The sequence below is a fragment of the Choloepus didactylus genome, chromosome X (assembly GCF_015220235.1).
Source record: "Choloepus didactylus isolate mChoDid1 chromosome X, mChoDid1.pri, whole genome shotgun sequence".
Taxonomy (NCBI): Eukaryota; Metazoa; Chordata; class Mammalia; order Pilosa; family Megalonychidae; genus Choloepus; species Choloepus didactylus.
In genome coordinates, this window is record NC_051334.1 from 139952954 (window position 1) to 139971246 (window position 18293).

The window sequence follows — 18293 nt, forward strand, 5'->3', positions numbered from 1 at the left end:
TCAGGCCTCAAAGAGGGTGGAACGCATTCCCAGGGTACTGGGGAAAGCCTGGCAGCCACCCCACTGCTCTGAAGGGGTTGAGCGTGTGCCCTGGAGATGGAAAAAAATCCAGGTGCTCTCCCAATGTTTGACGAGTGTGGGGCTGAAAAGGTGGTCTCCCCAATGTGTAGATATGTTGGAGCACTCACCCCAGCATTTGGAGAGGAAAGGGCTGCCGCAGAGGCCCTTAGGAAGGATTAGACTCCTGCTCTCTCAAGCCCCAAGGATGTAACATCATTCTGTAAATGACTCTCAGATTTCAAAATCTAATGGAGTTTGCCCTGTGGGTTTTAGGAACTGTTTTGGTCTTGTGAACCCTGTTTTCCTTTCAGTTTCTCCTTATGGCAATGGGAATGTTTATCCTATGAATGTCCCTCCTTTGTGTATTGGAAGCATATAACTTGTTCTAAGTTTCACAGATCCACAGCTAAAGGAGAATTATGCCTTGGGACTGACCATGCCTGTAATTGATTTTGATGGGATCTTGTACTTAACTATTGTTACTGAAATGATTTAAGTTTTTGTGATGTTGTGATGGGATGAATGTATTTTGTATATGGAAAGATCATGTCATTTTGGGGTCCAGGGGGTTGAATGTGCTGGTTTGAATGTATTGTGCCCCCCGAAATGCCTTATCTTTGATGTAATCCTGTGTGGGCAGATGTATCAGTGTTGATTAGATTGTAATTCTTCGAGTGTTTCCATGGAGATGCAACCCACCCAACTTTGGGTGATGACTCTAATTGAATAGTTTCCATGGAGGGGTGGCCCTGCCCCTTCAGCATGGGCCTTGATTAGTTTACTGGAGCACTATATAAGCTCAGAAAGAAGGAGTGAGTTGCTACAGCCAAGAGAGACACTTTGAAGAATGCACAGAAGCTGAGAGAGTAGCTGCAGATGAGAGACGGTTTAAAGTTGGCCATTGAAAGCAGACTCTTGCTTCAGAGAAGCTAAGAGAAGACAAGTACCCCAAGAGCAATTAAGAGTGACATTTTTGAGGAACTGCAGCCTAGAGAGGAATGTCCTGGGAGAAAGCTATTTTGAAAGCAGAGCTTTGGAGCAGATACCAACCACATGCCTTCCCAGCTAACAGAGGTTTTCCAGATGCCATTGGCCATCCTCCAGTGAAGGTACCTGATTGTTGATGCATTACTTTGGACACTTTATGGCCTTAAGACTATAACTGTGTAACCAAATAAACCCCCTTTATAAAAAGCCAATCCATTTCTGGTGTTTTGCATTTGGGCAGCATTAGCAAACTAGAACAGCTATAATGTCTAGTTATTTAAGTAGAGCACTGAAAAATATCTATTTTTAACAGCAACCTATAAATAGACCACAATCACTTCTAAAGCAAGATATTAAGAACTTTGGGAATACCATTTTCATAATTATTTTCTGCTACTGTTTATGACTATAATCTCTTAAACCATTTCTAATATGTTTCTATGGATTTTAAGCACATTTTCAAATACAAATGAGCTTACCCATGAAAAAGCTTGTGCATGCAAACATGAGCTTTAGATTATATCTACAAAGATGAAACAACAATCCTACTGCCTCTTTCTCACTCTAGCATAGACTTCGGAAACACAAGTGCTCATGGTGGCATCGGGGGGGGACTGGGATCAATGAACTCTTTTAGTCCTTTTCCCTAACCCTATCTTTTCCTTATGCCATAGGGAAGATAGGTAGCCCCAGAGGATTATCTCTGTATCAAGCCTGCCTTATAAATATAACATGCTTACCTCAGTTTTGACCTCTCCAGATATGTTATCCAATACCTATTGAGTTGCATATCAGTTCTTGTGTGTCTCTCTGTGGGATCAAGTTTGGCTGTTTTTTTTTTTTAATTCAATTTTATTGAGCTATATTCACATACTATACAATCATCCATGGTGTACAATCAATTGTTCACAGTACCATCATACAGTTGTGCATTCAACACCAATCCATTTTTGAACATTTTCATTACCACACACAAAAAAGAATAAGAATAAAAGTTAATATAAAATAAGAACACCTAAAACATCTCATACCTCCCATTTCTCCCTACTATTCATTTACTTTTTGTCCTCAGTTTTCAACTCATCTGTCCATACACTGGATAATGGGAGTGGGAGCCACAAAGCTTTCACAATCACACGGTCACACAGGTTAAGCAATACAGTTTTACAATTGTCTTCAAGAATAGGCTACTGGGTTGCAATTCAACAGTTTCAGGAATTTCCTTCTACCTATTCCAATACACTAAAAACTAAAAAGGGATATCTATATAATGCATAATAATAACCTCTAGAATGACCTCTCAACTCTATTTGAGATCTCTCAGCTGCTGAAACTTTATTTTGTTTCCTTTCTCTTTCCCCTTTTGGTCCAAGAAGACTTTCTCAATCATGATGCCAGAGCCAAGCTCATCCCCACAGGACATGTCCCCCATTGTCAGGGAGATTTATACTGTGGGAGTCATGTTTTACATAGCGAGGTGGGCAGTGAGTTTACCTGCCAATTTGGCTTAGAGAGGCCACATCTGAGCAACAAAAGAGGTTCTCTGGGAGTGACACTTAGGCATAATTTTAAGTAGGTTTAGCCTCTCCTTTGTGGTAACAAACTTCATAAGGACAAGCTCTAAGATTGAGGTGTCAGCCTTCTAAATTGGTAGCCCCAAATGCTTGTGCAAATATCATTAATTCCCCAGGTGGGAAAATTTAATATTTCCATATTTTCCCACAGTCCCTCAAGGGGGCTTTGCAAATACATCCTTATTCTCTACCCAAATTACTCTGGGATGTATTGGGGCTTCACAATAACCTATAGAAACCAACAAGATTTCACACCCTAAATACATTCCATGTAATTATGTTGTTTGAATTAAAAGACTACAAGATAAATTATATAGTGTCTTACCAAAAATACAGATTTTGCACCTAAAAAACATCTCTGCCTTTGGTCTCACACAGAAGTTGAAGTTTTAAAAACACCATCAGTACTGTCCTTTACCTTTTTGTGTAATTTAGCTTAGTCCTAACCAAATCCATTTCACGTGTATCTCTAATTGAAGTCTGATCTCTTTTTTTCAGACTCCTTAACATTTGCTGTATGGGGTAATGCTGACATTCATAGCTGCCAAGCTCTGGCTCCGAATATCAGGTGTCACATGATACCCAAAGTTCCAGGGACTGACCAGGTTATACACAAAGAGCTCAGCATCTCAGAATTTAGAAATAAACATTACAACTCAGAAATAGATGTAACTGCTGTATGAACTTATAATCTAGGAACCTCTACAATTAACCTTCCCCTGATAACCTATGCTCTCAAACTCAATTCTCAGAGCTTGCACATTATATTTAGTCCATATTACTGAGGCATTACAATGTTTTTCTTTTCATTTCTCATTTATTTCACTCAGCATACTGTCCTCAATGTCCATTCACCTCACAACTTCACTCCTTCACGTAGCAGCTCAATATTCCATTGTATGTATACACCACAGTTAGCCATTCCATTGATCAGTTGGTGTACCCTTAGGCCACCTCCCTTCACTGCAAATCATGAATACTGACACCATAAACCCACTGTACAAATGTCCACTCATGTCCCTCTTTTCAGTTCTTCCAAGTATATATCCAATAACCAAGTTGCAGGACCATATGGCAACCAAATGCTTAGCTTCCTGTGGAACCACTACACTGCCTTCCAGATGGGCTGCACCATTCTACTTCCCCACCAACAATGATTAGGTACATCCCTTCCTCCACATTTTCTCCAGCACTTGTATCTCTCTGTTTTTATTTTAGATGGTTTTATTCACACACCATACATTCCATCTTAAGTAAAAATTAATGGTTCCCTTGCATAATCACATAGTTATGCATTCATCAACACTATCAATATGGACATTTCCATTTCTTCCACAAAGAAAGAGGAAGATGCAAAAAAAAAAGTAAAGGGAAAAAGAAAAAGAAAGAGAAAAAGATAACAACAGTAACAAAACAAAAAATAAAACTGAAATAAAATACATTTAAAAAGTCAGACAACAGTCCCCAATCTCCTGGGGCTTGCTATGGACAACTGAAAATGCCCTGGTACCAAAAAAGGCTCCAGTTACCACCATCACACTGGTGGAACCATGGGTAATGCTCTCAGTCACAGTAATCAATATGTTCAAGTGCTGACTGTGGTGATAAATGCACAACTGTATGATGATACCATGAACAACTGATTTTACACTGTGGATAATTATATGTCCTGGTAAAATAGAAACTTCATCTGGAAATTGTGTCTCACATGTATACCCTAGAGCTACTGTGAACACAGAGCAGAGTATCCCTTGCTTTTCACCCTGATAATGCCCTGACACTTCTTATTTTGAAGACTGTTAATAATGCAACATTCAGTCATCCATGGCACCAATATCTAAGGAAGATTGCTTGGCATGTTTCCAAGACAAATGTATCCATGAATAAAGCCAGATATCAATAACAGTGGGATAACTGGAATGTTCATAAATAGGTGGAAATTCAACAATGTACTCTTATCCAACAAATGAATCAAAGAAGAAATCACAAAGGAAAATAAGAAATATCTTGAGAAGAATGAATTTGGAAACACCACATACCAAACCTTGTGAGATGTAGCAAAGCAGTGGTGAGTAGGAAATTTAAAACTTTAAATACTTACTTTAAAAAAGGAATAAAAATCTCTTTAAATAAAGAATAGCAAACTAAATCTAAAGTAAAGAGAAGGAAAGCTATAACAAAATTATAATGGAAATAAATGAAATAGAGAATAAAAATACAATAAAGAAGAGGTGGGGCAAGATGGCAGCACAGAGAGGTGTGGAATATAGTTAGTCCTCTAGAAAAACTAGTAAACAGCCATAAACAACTAGAAAATAGTCAGGAACAACTGTTTGGGAGACATTCATGACCAGACACACATCATACACCAGTCTGGAATGGGTGCAACAGCCAAGATCTCAGCATAGAACTGTAAGTAAAGCCTTGCATGGTTGGTACCCCTCCCCCACTGGCACATCAGGCTGAGCTGGAGACATTTCCATGTGGGAAAAAGAAGCAGTCTCTACTAGGAGCAAGGGAAGTTAGCTCAACCCAGCTCCAATTGCAATTTTTAATTAAGAAATTGGAACTACTGTATACAAGCTATGAACACAGATGAACCCAGAGCAAGCAGGAAATGAACCCTGATGTCTCTCCCAGCAGAAAAGAGGTGAGGCTAATAGAATAAATAAATAAATAAATAAATAAATAAATAAATAAATAAATAAAAACAGAGTTTTGGAGTTGGCTGAGCTCAGAATACTGGAAAAGATCTGTGTCTCAAGAAAAGGGGCACATAGAGCTGGGTTCCAACAACTCTTTACTGGTGAAATTGGGTGGTTGGGGACTGGCTCTGAAAAGGTTACTTCTTTTTTCCCTCTCTTTTACTTTAACTTATTTTAAGTAGCTCAATGGAGAAAGCCTCCGGCATTTTGAACTGTCATTGCTGACCCAGGCAAGGGTGGGATTCATACTGGTCTGAGAGACAAAGTAAGGAATCAAATGAAGGAGATAGTTTCATAAATGGTGGAAAAGGGGCAGGGCCCAGCTGAAGTGGCAACATTCCTTCAGACCTCAGATGCTGGGGAAAATAAGAAAGAGCTTAACTCTGCTTTCTACCTCTGCTAAGGGTTTCAACCATGCCCTTGGAAGGAGCAGGGTCAGCTGAGACTTAAAGTCACTGCACCGCTCTATGTTGGTGGGGAGCTGTGGGCTGAAAAATGCCACCTTCTGGGCAGGATAGGAAAAGGACAGAGTCTAGAGGCCTCACAGGAAAGTCTGACAACCTGCTGAGTCTGATGCTCAGGGAAACTTGATATTGATTACACCCTCCTCTGGAGACATGGGCCCATCTGTTCTGGGAAAACTTTATTGGGTAATCAAGGAAAGTAGATGCCAAGAAAATAAAAAATAATGAATCACACTAGGAGAAATGAAGATATGGCCCAAAAAAATGAAAAACTAACAATTCAAATGAGATACAGGAGTTGAAACAACTAATTAAAAATGTTCAAACAAACATGCTAAATTAATTCAAAAATCAAATCAACAAGTTGAGGGAAGATATGGCAAAAAAGATGAAGGGAATAAAGAAGATATTGGCAAACATAAGGAAGAACTCATGAAGAAATTGTGGGAAGGGAATGAAGGCACAGTAGAAGAGATGAAAAAAATGGAGACATACAACAGCAGATTTGAAGGTGCAGAAGAAAGGATTCATGAGCTAGAGGACAACACATCTGAAATCCTACACACAAAAGAGCAGGTAGGAAAGAATGGAAAAATATGAACAGGGTCTCAGGGAATTGAATAACAACATGAAGTGAAAAAATATACATATCATGGGTGTCCCAGAAGGAGAAGAGAAAGGAAAAGGGACAGAAAGTATAATGGAGGAAATAATCACTGAAAATTTCCCATCTCTTATGAAAGACATAAAATTACAAATCCAAGAAGTTCAGAGTAAACCATACAGAATAGATCCAATAGAACTACTCCAAGGCACTTACTAATCAGACTGTCAAATGGCAAATACAATTCTGAAAGCAGCAAGAGAAAAGTGATCCATCACATGCAAGGGAAGCTCAATAAGACTATGTGCAGATTTCTCAGCAGAAACCATGTAGGCAAGAAGGCAATGGTATGATATATTTAAGATGTTGAAAGAGAAAAACTTCTAGCCAAGAATTTTATAACCAGCAATACTGTCCTTCAAAAATGAGGGAGAGTTTAAATATTACCTGACAAATAGACACTGAAAGAGTATGTGAATAAGAGAACTGCTCTATAAGAAATACTAAAGGGAGCACTACAGGCTGATAGGAAAAAACAGGAGAGAGAGGTTTGGAGAAGAGTGTAGAAATGAAGACTATCAGGAATGGTAAAGAGAGAGAGAAAAAAATAAAAATAAAATAAGATGATGTATAGACTCCAAAAGACAAAATGATAGAGAGTAACACAATATTTTAAGTACACTGAACAAAGTTGCAAGTGAGTAGATTTGTGGGAGGAAGTCTAGGGGCATATATGACCTCAGAGGAAAGGAACTGTATAACCTAGCAAAACCTAGAGTGAACACTGATGGTGATTAAAAGTACAAATATAAGACTGTTTTTACATGAAGAAAAACAAATGAATGTCAAAATTGCAAGGTGTTAAAAATGGGAAGGGATTTGTAAAAATGCAATCAACACAAATTACAGTCTATAGTTAAGAGTAACTTTGTAATATACTTCTATGAAATGTAACAAAGGCAATATACATGAGCTAAATGTCAATAAGAGGGGGATTTATGGGAGGAGTATGGGATTCTTGGTGTTATTCTTGTTGTTTCTCCTTTTATTTTATTTTATTTTATTATTCTTTAGTTTTTATTCTTCATTTATTCTTCTTTCTTTGAGGAAGAATTGGAAAAGCCGTATAGATTGCGATGATGAATGCATAACCATGTGATTATACCAGGAGTCATTGATTGTTTACTTAGGATGGTTTAAATGTTGTGTGAATAAAACTGTTTAAGAAATAAACAGAGGCATACAATTTCTAGAGGAAAAAAAAAAAGACAACAACACCAACACCAAGAATCCCATACTGATCCCTTATAACCCCTCTTATAGACATTTTGCTTTGGTATATTGCCTTTGTTACAATTAATGGAAGCATATTACAATGTTACTGTTAACTATAGATTCTAGTTTGCATTGATTGTATTTTTCCCCAATACCACCCATTACTAACACCTTGCAAAGTTGATATTCATTTGTTGAATGTCATGTAAAAATATATTTGTACTTTTAATCACAATCATTGACCACTCTAGGTTTCACTAAGATATACAGTCCCAGTCTTTATCTTCTATCTTTCCTTGTGTTGTCCAACATGCCTATAACCTTCTTCTGTCAACCATACTCACAGTCATCTTTGTTAAGTATACTTATATTATTGTGCTAGCATCACCCAGTATTGTGCTTCAAACCTCTTTCTCCTGTCTTTTCATGTATGTCTGTAGTGCTCCCTTTAGTATTTCCTGTAAAGCAGTAGCTTGTTCACAAATTCTCTCAGTGTCTGTCTGAAGATATTTTAAACTCTTCCTCATTTTCAAAGGACAGTTTTGCTGCATAAAGAATTCTTGGTTGGCAGTTTTTCTCTTTCAGTATCTTAAATGTATCATACCATTGCCTTCTTGCCTACATGGTTTCTACTGAGAAATCCACACACTGTCTTATTGAGCTTCCTTTGTATATGATGGATCACTTTTCTCTTGCTGTTTTTGGAATTTTCTCTTTGTCTTTGACATTTGATAATCTGATTATAAAGTGTCTTGATGTAGGTCTATTTGGATCTGTTCTGTTTGGGGTGTGCTGTGCTACTTGGATTTGTAATTTTATGTCTTTCATAAGAGATGGGAAATTTTCAGTGATTATTTCCTCCATTATTGTTTCTGCCCTTTTTCCCTTCTCTTCTCCCTTTGGCACACCCATGACACATACATGCTTGTGCTTCATGTTGTCATTCAATTCCCTAAGATGCTGCTCATATTTTTCCATTCTTTTCCATATCTGATATTTGTGTGTGTGTGTAGGATTTCAGATGTCCTGTCCTCCAGTTCATGAATCCTTTCATCTTGCTCTTCAAATCTGTTGTTTTGTGTCTCCATTGTGTTGTCATCTCTTCTATTTTGCCTTTCATTTCCATAAGTTCTGCTGATTGTTTTTTCAAACTTTTGAGTTCTTTGTTATGTTTGCCCAGTGTCTTCTTTATATCCTTCATCTCTTTTGCCATATTTTCCCTCAACTTGTTGATTTGATTTTTTAATTGATTTAGGAGATTTGTTTGATTAATAATTGGCTGTTTCAATTCCTGTATCTCAGTTGAAGTGCAAGTTTGTTCCTTTGACAGGGCCATATCTTCACTTTTCCTAGTGTGATCTGTAATGTTTTGTTGTCTAGGCATCTGGTTTCCTTGGTTACCCCAATCATATTTTCCCAGACCAGACAGGCATATGTCTCAGGAGGAAAATGTAATCAGTATCAAGTTTCCCTGAGGAGCAGGTGGTCAGACTTTCCTGGGAGGCCTCTAGACTTGGTGCTTTTCCTATCCTGCCCAACACATGGCACCTGTCAGCCTGCAGCTTCCTGGTGGTGTACAGAGGTGCAGTCCCTTTAATTCTCAGGGGACCCTGTCCTGGCCAGGGGCCTAGGTTGTCAGAAGCCAAGCTTAAATTGTTTATGGTTTTTCTTTTCTTTCTCCTCAGGCCCTGGGTTTTGAATTCTCTGAGGGAGGGCCACCACTTGAGCTGGATTCCATGCCCCTTTTCTTAGGGAAGATACACCCCCTAGGGAGTTATCTTCTATACTTAAATTCCTCCTTTGTCCCTCTGACTCTGTTAACTCCACCCTTGCCTGGGTCAGCAAAGAGAGTTGAAAATGCCTAGGGCTTCTCTAATGAGCTGCTTACAATGGGAGAAAAAGAAAAGGAGAAAGAGCAAAAGCCCCTTTTCAGAGCCAGTCCCCAGCCCCCCAGTTTCCCTAGTCAACTGGTATTGGTACCCTGTCCTCTATGAATCTTTTCTTGGGACACAGCCATTTTCCAGTATTCTGAGCTCAGCTATCTCCAAAAGCCTCTGTTTTTATTTATTTATGCTTTTTTTTCCCTGTCAGCCTTGCCTCTTCTCTTCCAGGAGGAACCTCAGATTCCTTTCCTGTTTGCTCTGGGTTTATCTGTGCTTGTAGCTTGTATTCAGTAGTCCAAATATGTTAATTAAAAGTGCAATTGGAGCTTGGTTGAGCCACCTTCCCTTGCTCCAGGTAACCAGCTTCTTTTTTCCAGAGGGAAGTTTTTCAGCTCAGTTTTCCATGCCAGTGGGGAGAGGTGCCAGCTCTGCAGTTTGGGGAGGTTTATTTACAGTCTGTGCTGAGATCTCAGCCTTTCCACCCATTCTAAGCTAGTGTATGCTGTGTGTACAGTCATGAATTTCCCCCAACTGTTGTTCCAGACTATAAACTAGCTGTTCCTGTCTATTTACTAGCTGCTCTAGAGGACTAACTAAATTCCTCACCTCTCTATGCCAACATCTTGCCCCACACTCATGTTTAGCTTTGAGCAGGAGATCCTGGAGGAAGGAAGTATCATCATCATAATTAGCAACAGCAGCAGCAGGAGCAGCAATGGTGATATTTATTGATTGCCATACTAGTCATTAAATGTATTATCTATAAACCTCACAATCATATGACAAGTATAGGAACAATATTATTATCCTCAGCACATGGTGCAGACACAGAGGATTATAATGATCAAGAAACTTATCTAAGGTCACAGAGTTAGTGGCCTTGAACAACCAGAATTTTAACTCAGTACCATGTCTGGTTAGTACCATATATAATAAGAGAGGCAGTCTAGCATGGTAGTGAACAACACTAGTTCTGGGGCCAGACTGTCTGAGTTTGAATCCACGGTCTCTATCAATTACCAACTGTGTAATCTTGAGCAAATTAACCTCTCTATGCTTCAGTTTCTTCATCTGTAGTAATAGTTCCTACCCCATAGAGTTGTTATGAGAATTAAAAGAGCTAATACATATACCTGGTGCTTGTTAAGGGATCAATAAATAGTAGGTAGTATTGAGTTATATGAAGATGATTAACTCTATTTGCTGTTTAGATGGTAAAGAGGAAATTGACCTCTCCATATTAAGACAACACTACATGTCAATAGTTGGGGAAAGAAAGTTCAAGTTTTGACTAGAAATGTTACAGTTAATATTTCATTCTCCTTGATAGACATTGGAGTTTTTTCTATATTTTAAAATACTTTCCTGAACATATGCTGGTCCCTCTTTCAAATTCATGTCATCAGCACCCCTTTCAAATGGTCTTTTTTGACATTTGTTAACTTATGACTAGGAGGTCTTCCCTCCCCAACCCAAAGAGAACATTGGCAACCAAACCAATTTAGTATCTCTTTTTGACTAATGAAGTACATTGGACTCCTGTATTCAGCAACTCTACCTGCAAAGTCTTCTCAGTTTTCCCCATGTAAGGGAAAATCATCCTCCAAGAAGTCTATGGATTATTGTTCCTTTGTTCCTAAGGTGTCCCCTGCTTGCTCTTTAGGTATGCATGGGGCCTTTTCAAGTCTAGAAATAGGACACCACCTAATAGTAATCAACTTCCTTTGAATCACAATAAGGATTTTGTTGGCAGTAAATGGTAAAGCAACAGGTGATAAAATTTCTAGTATGCTATTTTAAAAAATAATTCAAGAAGAACTCTAAAACCTTATCCTCCTAGGGGCTTAGTGACCCTAAATTATGTTTTTGGGAGTATAGTGGAAGTCAACACACACTTTGTCTACCACAGCTCTCTAGATTTAGAGCTTTGGAAATATTTTGTCTGCTTCTCTTATTCCAGTTTTGAAGTAAAAATGTTATATCACAGTATCAAAAGGTGAAGATTAGAGATGCTATGACTGGCTTACTCTTATGATGAAAGTATTAGTACTATCATTAAAGATTATACTGGAAATATGGTACCCAACTTTCTATTTACTATTTCCGCATAACTTAGTGGTTTTAAACAACAAAAATCAATTTATTATCTTTCTTGGTTTCTGTGGGTCAGGAATTTCAGGAAGGGCTCAGTTGGGTGGTTCCGGTTCAGTGTGTCATATGCTATTCTAGTTTGCTAATGCTGCTGGAATGCAAAACACCAGAGATGGATTGGCTTTTATAAAAGGGGGTTTATTTGGTTACACAGTTACAGTCTTAAGGCCATAAAGTGTCCAAGGTAACACATCAGCAATGGGGTACCTTCACTAGAGGATGGCCAATGGTGTCCAGAAAACCTCTGTTAGCTGGGAAGGCACGTGGCTGGCATCTGCTCCAAAGTTCTGGTTTCAAAATGTCTTTCTCCCAGGACATGCCTCTCTAGGCTGCAGTTCCTCAAAAATGTCATTCTTAGTTGCACTTGGGGTGTTTATCCTCTCTTAGCTTCTCCGGAGTCTGCTTTCAATGGCTGTCTTCAAAATGTCTCTCATCTGCAGCTTCTGTGCTTTCTTCAAAGTGTCCCTCTTGGCTGTAGCTCCTCTTCAAAATGTCACTCACAGCTGCACTGGTTCCTTCTGTTTGTCAGCTCATTTATATGGCTCCACAGATCAAGGCCCACCCTGAATGGGTGGGGCCATGCCTCCACGGAAATTATCTCATCAGAGTTATCACCTACAGTTGGGTGGGGCACATTTCCATGCAAACAACCTAATCCAAACGTTGCAACTTAATCCCCACTAATAGATCCGCCCCACAAGATTGCATCAAAGAATATGGCTTTTTCTGGGGGACATAATACATTCAAACCAGCACATATGCCATTACATATGGTAGCTGGAGCTGGAATTGCAGGGTAACTAAAGTAACTAGGGACTAGCTATATAAATAAACAATATGTAAAGACATTCCTTTCACTTCATGCAGTCATAGAGCCTCACCATATGTTCTCTCCATGTGGACTAGTTTGGGTGTCCTCACTCCATGGACAGTTGAACTGCTTACATGGCAACTCAGGGTTCCAAGCAGGTATCCAAAAGAACCAGGCAGATGCTGTATCACTTTTTATGACCAGGCCTGAGGAGTCACATTGTATCACTTCTGCTATATTCACAAGCCACAAGCCTGCTGAGATTTCCAGAGCAGGCAACATATACCCCACCTCAACAAAGAAGAAATGTCAAGGTTACTTTATAAGAAGAATATGTGGGACTGGAGATGTTGTTACAGCCTTCTTTGCAAAAGGCAATCTGTTACACTTGGCATTTTTAATTCTTTACATATTGTTTATTTATACATCATATTTAAACAAACTGTTTTTGATGTTTTGATGAGTAGTTTATTTTCATAGAAAAGACATAATTGAGTAAGTAGACATGCTTTCCTGCATTTATCCAGGACTACAGTAAACCTGTTGAGACTAGAAGGACATAGCTAAAGAACTTCCACACACCATTTCCCAAAATTATTTGGATGTGGAGACTTTACATAATACTGCCATTAACATTTCCTTAAACAGTATTTCATGGAATATAGTTTGAAAAATCCCACTATGAACCAACAAAAACAACTTTCTCCAAAGGTTTGAATTTTTAAAAAACTTACAAATGGCCCATTTTAAGAGTATTAGCATAACTGCTAACACATCTCTAGTAAAAAATTACAAGAAATACTATTTCTTCTGTGTTTGCATTATGTGTAGATGGGTTGCTTAATTTTTGTTGATATTTTTGTTGATAGCAGAATGATATTTCTGCTAATGAACTTTCTAATTGAATTTCATACCTTTAGTGTTAGACATGATTTAGTACATGATATCAATTGGCATTTCCAGTGAAGGAAAAAAAAAAGTAAAGGTCTGTTTTTAACCAACTAACAAGAAATTACATTAGTATGATTCATTCTGCTTCACTCTACTTCTTAAAAGATGGGCATATTCCCCATGATCCAAAATTTTAGAAATTAGGGCTTTATAGTAACTCAATCACAGTGTGTGTAGATCACAAAATTCAAGAGATAGCAAGTGAGTATGTCATTGCTATTCTTGGCCAAGTTTAACTAGACAATAATTTCAAATATTTTAATTGATATCCACAATGTATTTTTGTTTGATTAGAGTTTTAAATAAGACCAGAGAGCAATGATGACCTTTAAATATCCTATTCATTTTAAAATTGCAGTAGATGATTTTAAACCAATTAATTATATGTATTATAAGTAAATGGGTTATTAGCATTCATGAATTCTATAACAGCCAATTTGTTCCTGTTCCCAGAGCCTTGAAGTGCCTATTTTATAATATCTTAGAGATGTAACCATAGGAACTAAGTGGTTGCCAACGTAAACCTTTATAATTAATGAGTTAAGTTTTCACCTTTTTGAATCATATTGAAATGTGTACAGAACCCAGGTAATAGACCTCAAGAACTATCATTTTGTTAAAAGGTAAAAAAAGTTCTCTTGTAGCTCTACACTTCCTAGGGCGCATTTATTTAACAAGCATTTACACAGTATTTACTTGTGCCAGGTATTATATTAGATTCTATGAGGGATAAAATAGGAATCAAACATAGTCATTACCATCCAGGACTTTAAAATATAGAAGGAGAAATACAACATTTACCCAGGTTATGTACTATCACCCTCAATGTGTTGTATGTCTTAAGAGAGAAATAAACCAAATTATTTCCTTGTAACAATCGTTTTTGTACAACTGAAGTAAGCAGTAATATACCTCTTATACCACTTTCCCCATAAAAGGATGAAAATGCAACTAAAGTACCTTTGATCTACAGTTCTGTCAACACATACATGTTTACAAAATGAATAAAGGCATTGATCAAGAATATCTTATTAATTCTCCCTTTCTTTTGAAAATGCCCTAAGATGAGAATTCCATCCTCTCTACCTCCTTTCCTCCCTTTCTCCTAACCCAAGTCATATTCTTCCCTTAGAATATATTACACACACACATACATACACATACATGTGTGGGAGGTATGTGTGTGCGTAGAGAGAGAGAGATGTTGCAAGATGGAGGAGATGGATAAGGGGAATAGAAAGAAAGAACACAAATAGAAGAGACATGAATCAAAACAGAATGCACCTAGTATCTTTCTAGAATCAGAGAACTGAATGATATCTAACAGAGGAACCAAAGAATTTCTTCTCACTTCAGTAACCGCTACTACTATCCCGAGCACTGTATAGGAAATGACTCAATGATCTCCATAATTAGCTAAGTCAATCACTGGTTGTTGATATTATTGTTTTAATTATACTAATAATACATGTCCGTATAAAGGAAGTTATCCAAACCACTGACTCAATTATTGTTGTGGCTTGGAGCTATGTGCCCCAGGAAAACATGTTTTTGAACTTACCCCATTCCTGTGGGAGTAGACCCATTGTAAATAAATTCTCTTCAAGATGTTTCTTCAGTTAAGATGTTGCCCACATGAATCAGGTTAGGCTTTAATCTGGAGCACTGGAGTCTACTATAATCAGTGTGAAAGCCAAAGGGAGCAGCCAGAACCTGAAAGTCAATAGAAACTGGAAGAGAAAGGAGAAGCCAGGAGAGACCGCCATGTGCATTGCCATATGACAGAAGAGCCAAGGACCAAGGATCACAATCATCCAGCCCCATAATACCAGTCTTCTGGGGGAAATAATCACCTTGATGACACCTTGACTTGGACTTCTAGCCTCAAAACTATGAGCCAATAAATTCCCACAGTTTAAGCCAACCCATTGCATGATATTTCCTTTAGTGCCCAGAAAACGACAACAATCATGCTGCTGTATTTCTGTCATATAAGCATAGTTTTGGTTTCTTCTCTCAATCTGCAGATCTTGGAATTGAACTGTCAAGCTTTAGAACAGAAAGTTGGTATCTCAGCACAGTTGACCTCACTAATTCTTCCATGGTGTTGGAGGTAATTCACATCATGGACAAGAGATGTCCATTAAATGTCCTATAATTGAATTTATGTTTCTTGAATCACTTTTTGCCTTGACTTTCATTATAACATATGCTCCTTGGAAAGACAAAATGAAACCAAATAAAATACAATGGGCATGATATTCTAAATGCCTTTGAATGTACACCTTAAAATGACTGATTTTATTTAATATGAATTTTACCTCAATAAAAAGACAGTGGTCACAAAAGAGAATAAATAACCATATTATATATGATTTGACACTGTATCATTAAGGAGAAAGTGCTAATTTTCTGAAAAAATTCTAATACTATTAAACTATGGTACTTACATTTTTTATAGTCAACAAAATGTTTAGAATCCTAGAGGTATAAAATAAAAACTTATGACTTTATTAAATAAAATCCACTAGGGAAAATATTTACCCAATTCATAGCAACTCATCTTTCATAAGTTCCTATAGTCAAATACATATGGATTTTGGAGTAATATTTCCTACCACTTTGTTGATGCCACAGGCTTATCTCTGGACAGACCAGAGAAGAGAATAGGGAAACATAAAAGATGCAAGGAAACAGCAATCCATAAAGAAAAAAGAAAAGGGCAGTTCTTTTTTTTTTAGTGTTTTTTAAAATTTATTTCTAAAAGTCACAGACAAAAGTTTAAAAGCAACACATTTATACTAAGGATACATGCGTGAGCAAAGAAAATAAGCACGGGAATACAAAGTGAACATAGTAAATTACTAATTAGTACAATATTCTGGATAGAAGTAGAATATCACTTAGATATGAATTGTATTTACCTCAGAAACCTATGATAGTATGGGGTGAGAAAAACCAAGGCTTAAGAGCCACTTCACTATTCACATTTTAATCAGTGCTGACCAGAAGCTAAAGTAATTTAGGCTAAGCAGATAAAAGTGAAATTAAGTAAACTTGTTTCTAGTCTAGTTACCCAAATAACTTCTTATAAAATAATATGGAAAAATTAATGTATAGAAAACAATTTCCATATTATCTGCTCTGTCAGCCAAAAAGCAATTACTAATTCTCTGTAAAAACAGGAAACTCAAACATTAAATGTTCACCCGTTTAAATTAAAATGCAAATCTTGGATTCTTTTAACATCAAGATATAAAAAAAAATTTGCAAATCCAAGATGTCTGAAATAAAAGCTATGGTTCAAAAATTTGTGTTTATAGTAAGAGACTAAAATCTTGTCACTGCAAAATTCCCCATGGTTTTTGGCACTGACATTAAAAGAAAGATTTTAGTCTTTTGGTCACCTGAAGCTGCTAGTAAATACAACAATGACCCTTTAAAAAGGGGGAAAAAGACAGTGAGGAACTGAAGGATAGTTAAGATAATTACATGATATACAAATACAGCATAGTTTACAATAAACAGAGAAGATTCCATTAGGGATCTGAAAATATGAGAATAGTTTCCCCCCACCCCTTGCTTTTTAAAGGGGATCCTCTAATTAGAAATAATTCCTTTAAATTACTGTGAGTGGTGTTGTCTGGCAGCAGCTTCAGTTTCCTAGTCTAGTCTTCGATCCAAATAATTAAGTAATCTCACAAGGGATAGTCATAAATGGTAACAGGGAAAAAAGCAAGGCAGTTCTTCCATGCACAAACATTTCAGGAGAAAAACCACCAATTTTAAAGATAACCATCCAGTTTCAGGTATCCCAGCACACTCTAAACCTACGTTTTGCTTCATGCCATTGGTGACTAAAATTAACAGTAAGTTTTGCAGTGAGGGTTTTTTTTTTTTTTTTTTTCCGGCTATATACACTCTGCAAAACTATTCTGTATCACATGATTTTAATGAAATAAATATAAAAATGAACCACACAATCAACACATAACTTTAATACTCCACATTATTTATCTTGATTACAATGGTGGTAACCTCCTTGTCAACAATCTTGCGAATTGAGGAGTTTTTTGATTCTCATTCTCATATTTGTCAGGCAGATATGCTGTCCTCAGCTGGTCTGACTTAGGTATGGAGCCTCCATTCTTCACACCGTGAGACAGGAAAGCACGGACAGCTCGGTGATCAACTTTCTCAAGTGGGATGTTGGCTTCCAGGCACATTTTCACAAAGTCCTGGATAACACTGAGTTTCTCTGTTTGTGCAGTACTGTTGCACAGAAGAGATGCAGTTAGGGGCCTCTGCTTCTTTCTCACATTCTGCCCTTCAAATTCTGCCTTCCTCTTAGTATTAGTCTTGGACTTGAGGTGGTCACTAATGGCAGACTTGCGAATATGATTCAGAACCACATTGCAAGAAGTACAGAAGAGTTTTCCTCCATCTTCATGCAGCTCACCTCCAAACTCAGTGACTCGATCTAGAGGAGTCACATATAAAGCAATCTTAGAACGGTTTCGAGCAGGTGGTGCTGTTACTACAAATCGTTCCATTCTGACTTTGAATAAAGTTCGGATTAATTTCCAGTTTTTTCATCTTGATACTTAGTAGTGAAGTAGAGATGCCTCAAATCTTGGCACTTTCTGATTGTTCAAACTTGGAGACACCTCCAAATCAGTTTTTCAACAAGTGGTGGTGGGGAAATAGTTTCTGGGCTTGCACCCTATTTTCCCTCTGGTGCCAGAAAGTCATGCCTTTACGTAGGATCGGGGTGGCCACTAGGGGAAGTGGATGAAACCCAGCCGGAAAGGAAAGGAAGGGGAAGAAG

At 37.6% G+C, this 18293-nt stretch overlaps 1 pseudogene; it reads right to left on the reverse strand.

The window, feature by feature from the left end:
• Nucleotides 1-17510: 17510 nt before the first annotated feature.
• On the reverse strand, nucleotides 17511-18018 carry LOC119523858 (annotated as a pseudogene).
• Between the last annotated feature and the right edge of the window lie 275 nt (nucleotides 18019-18293).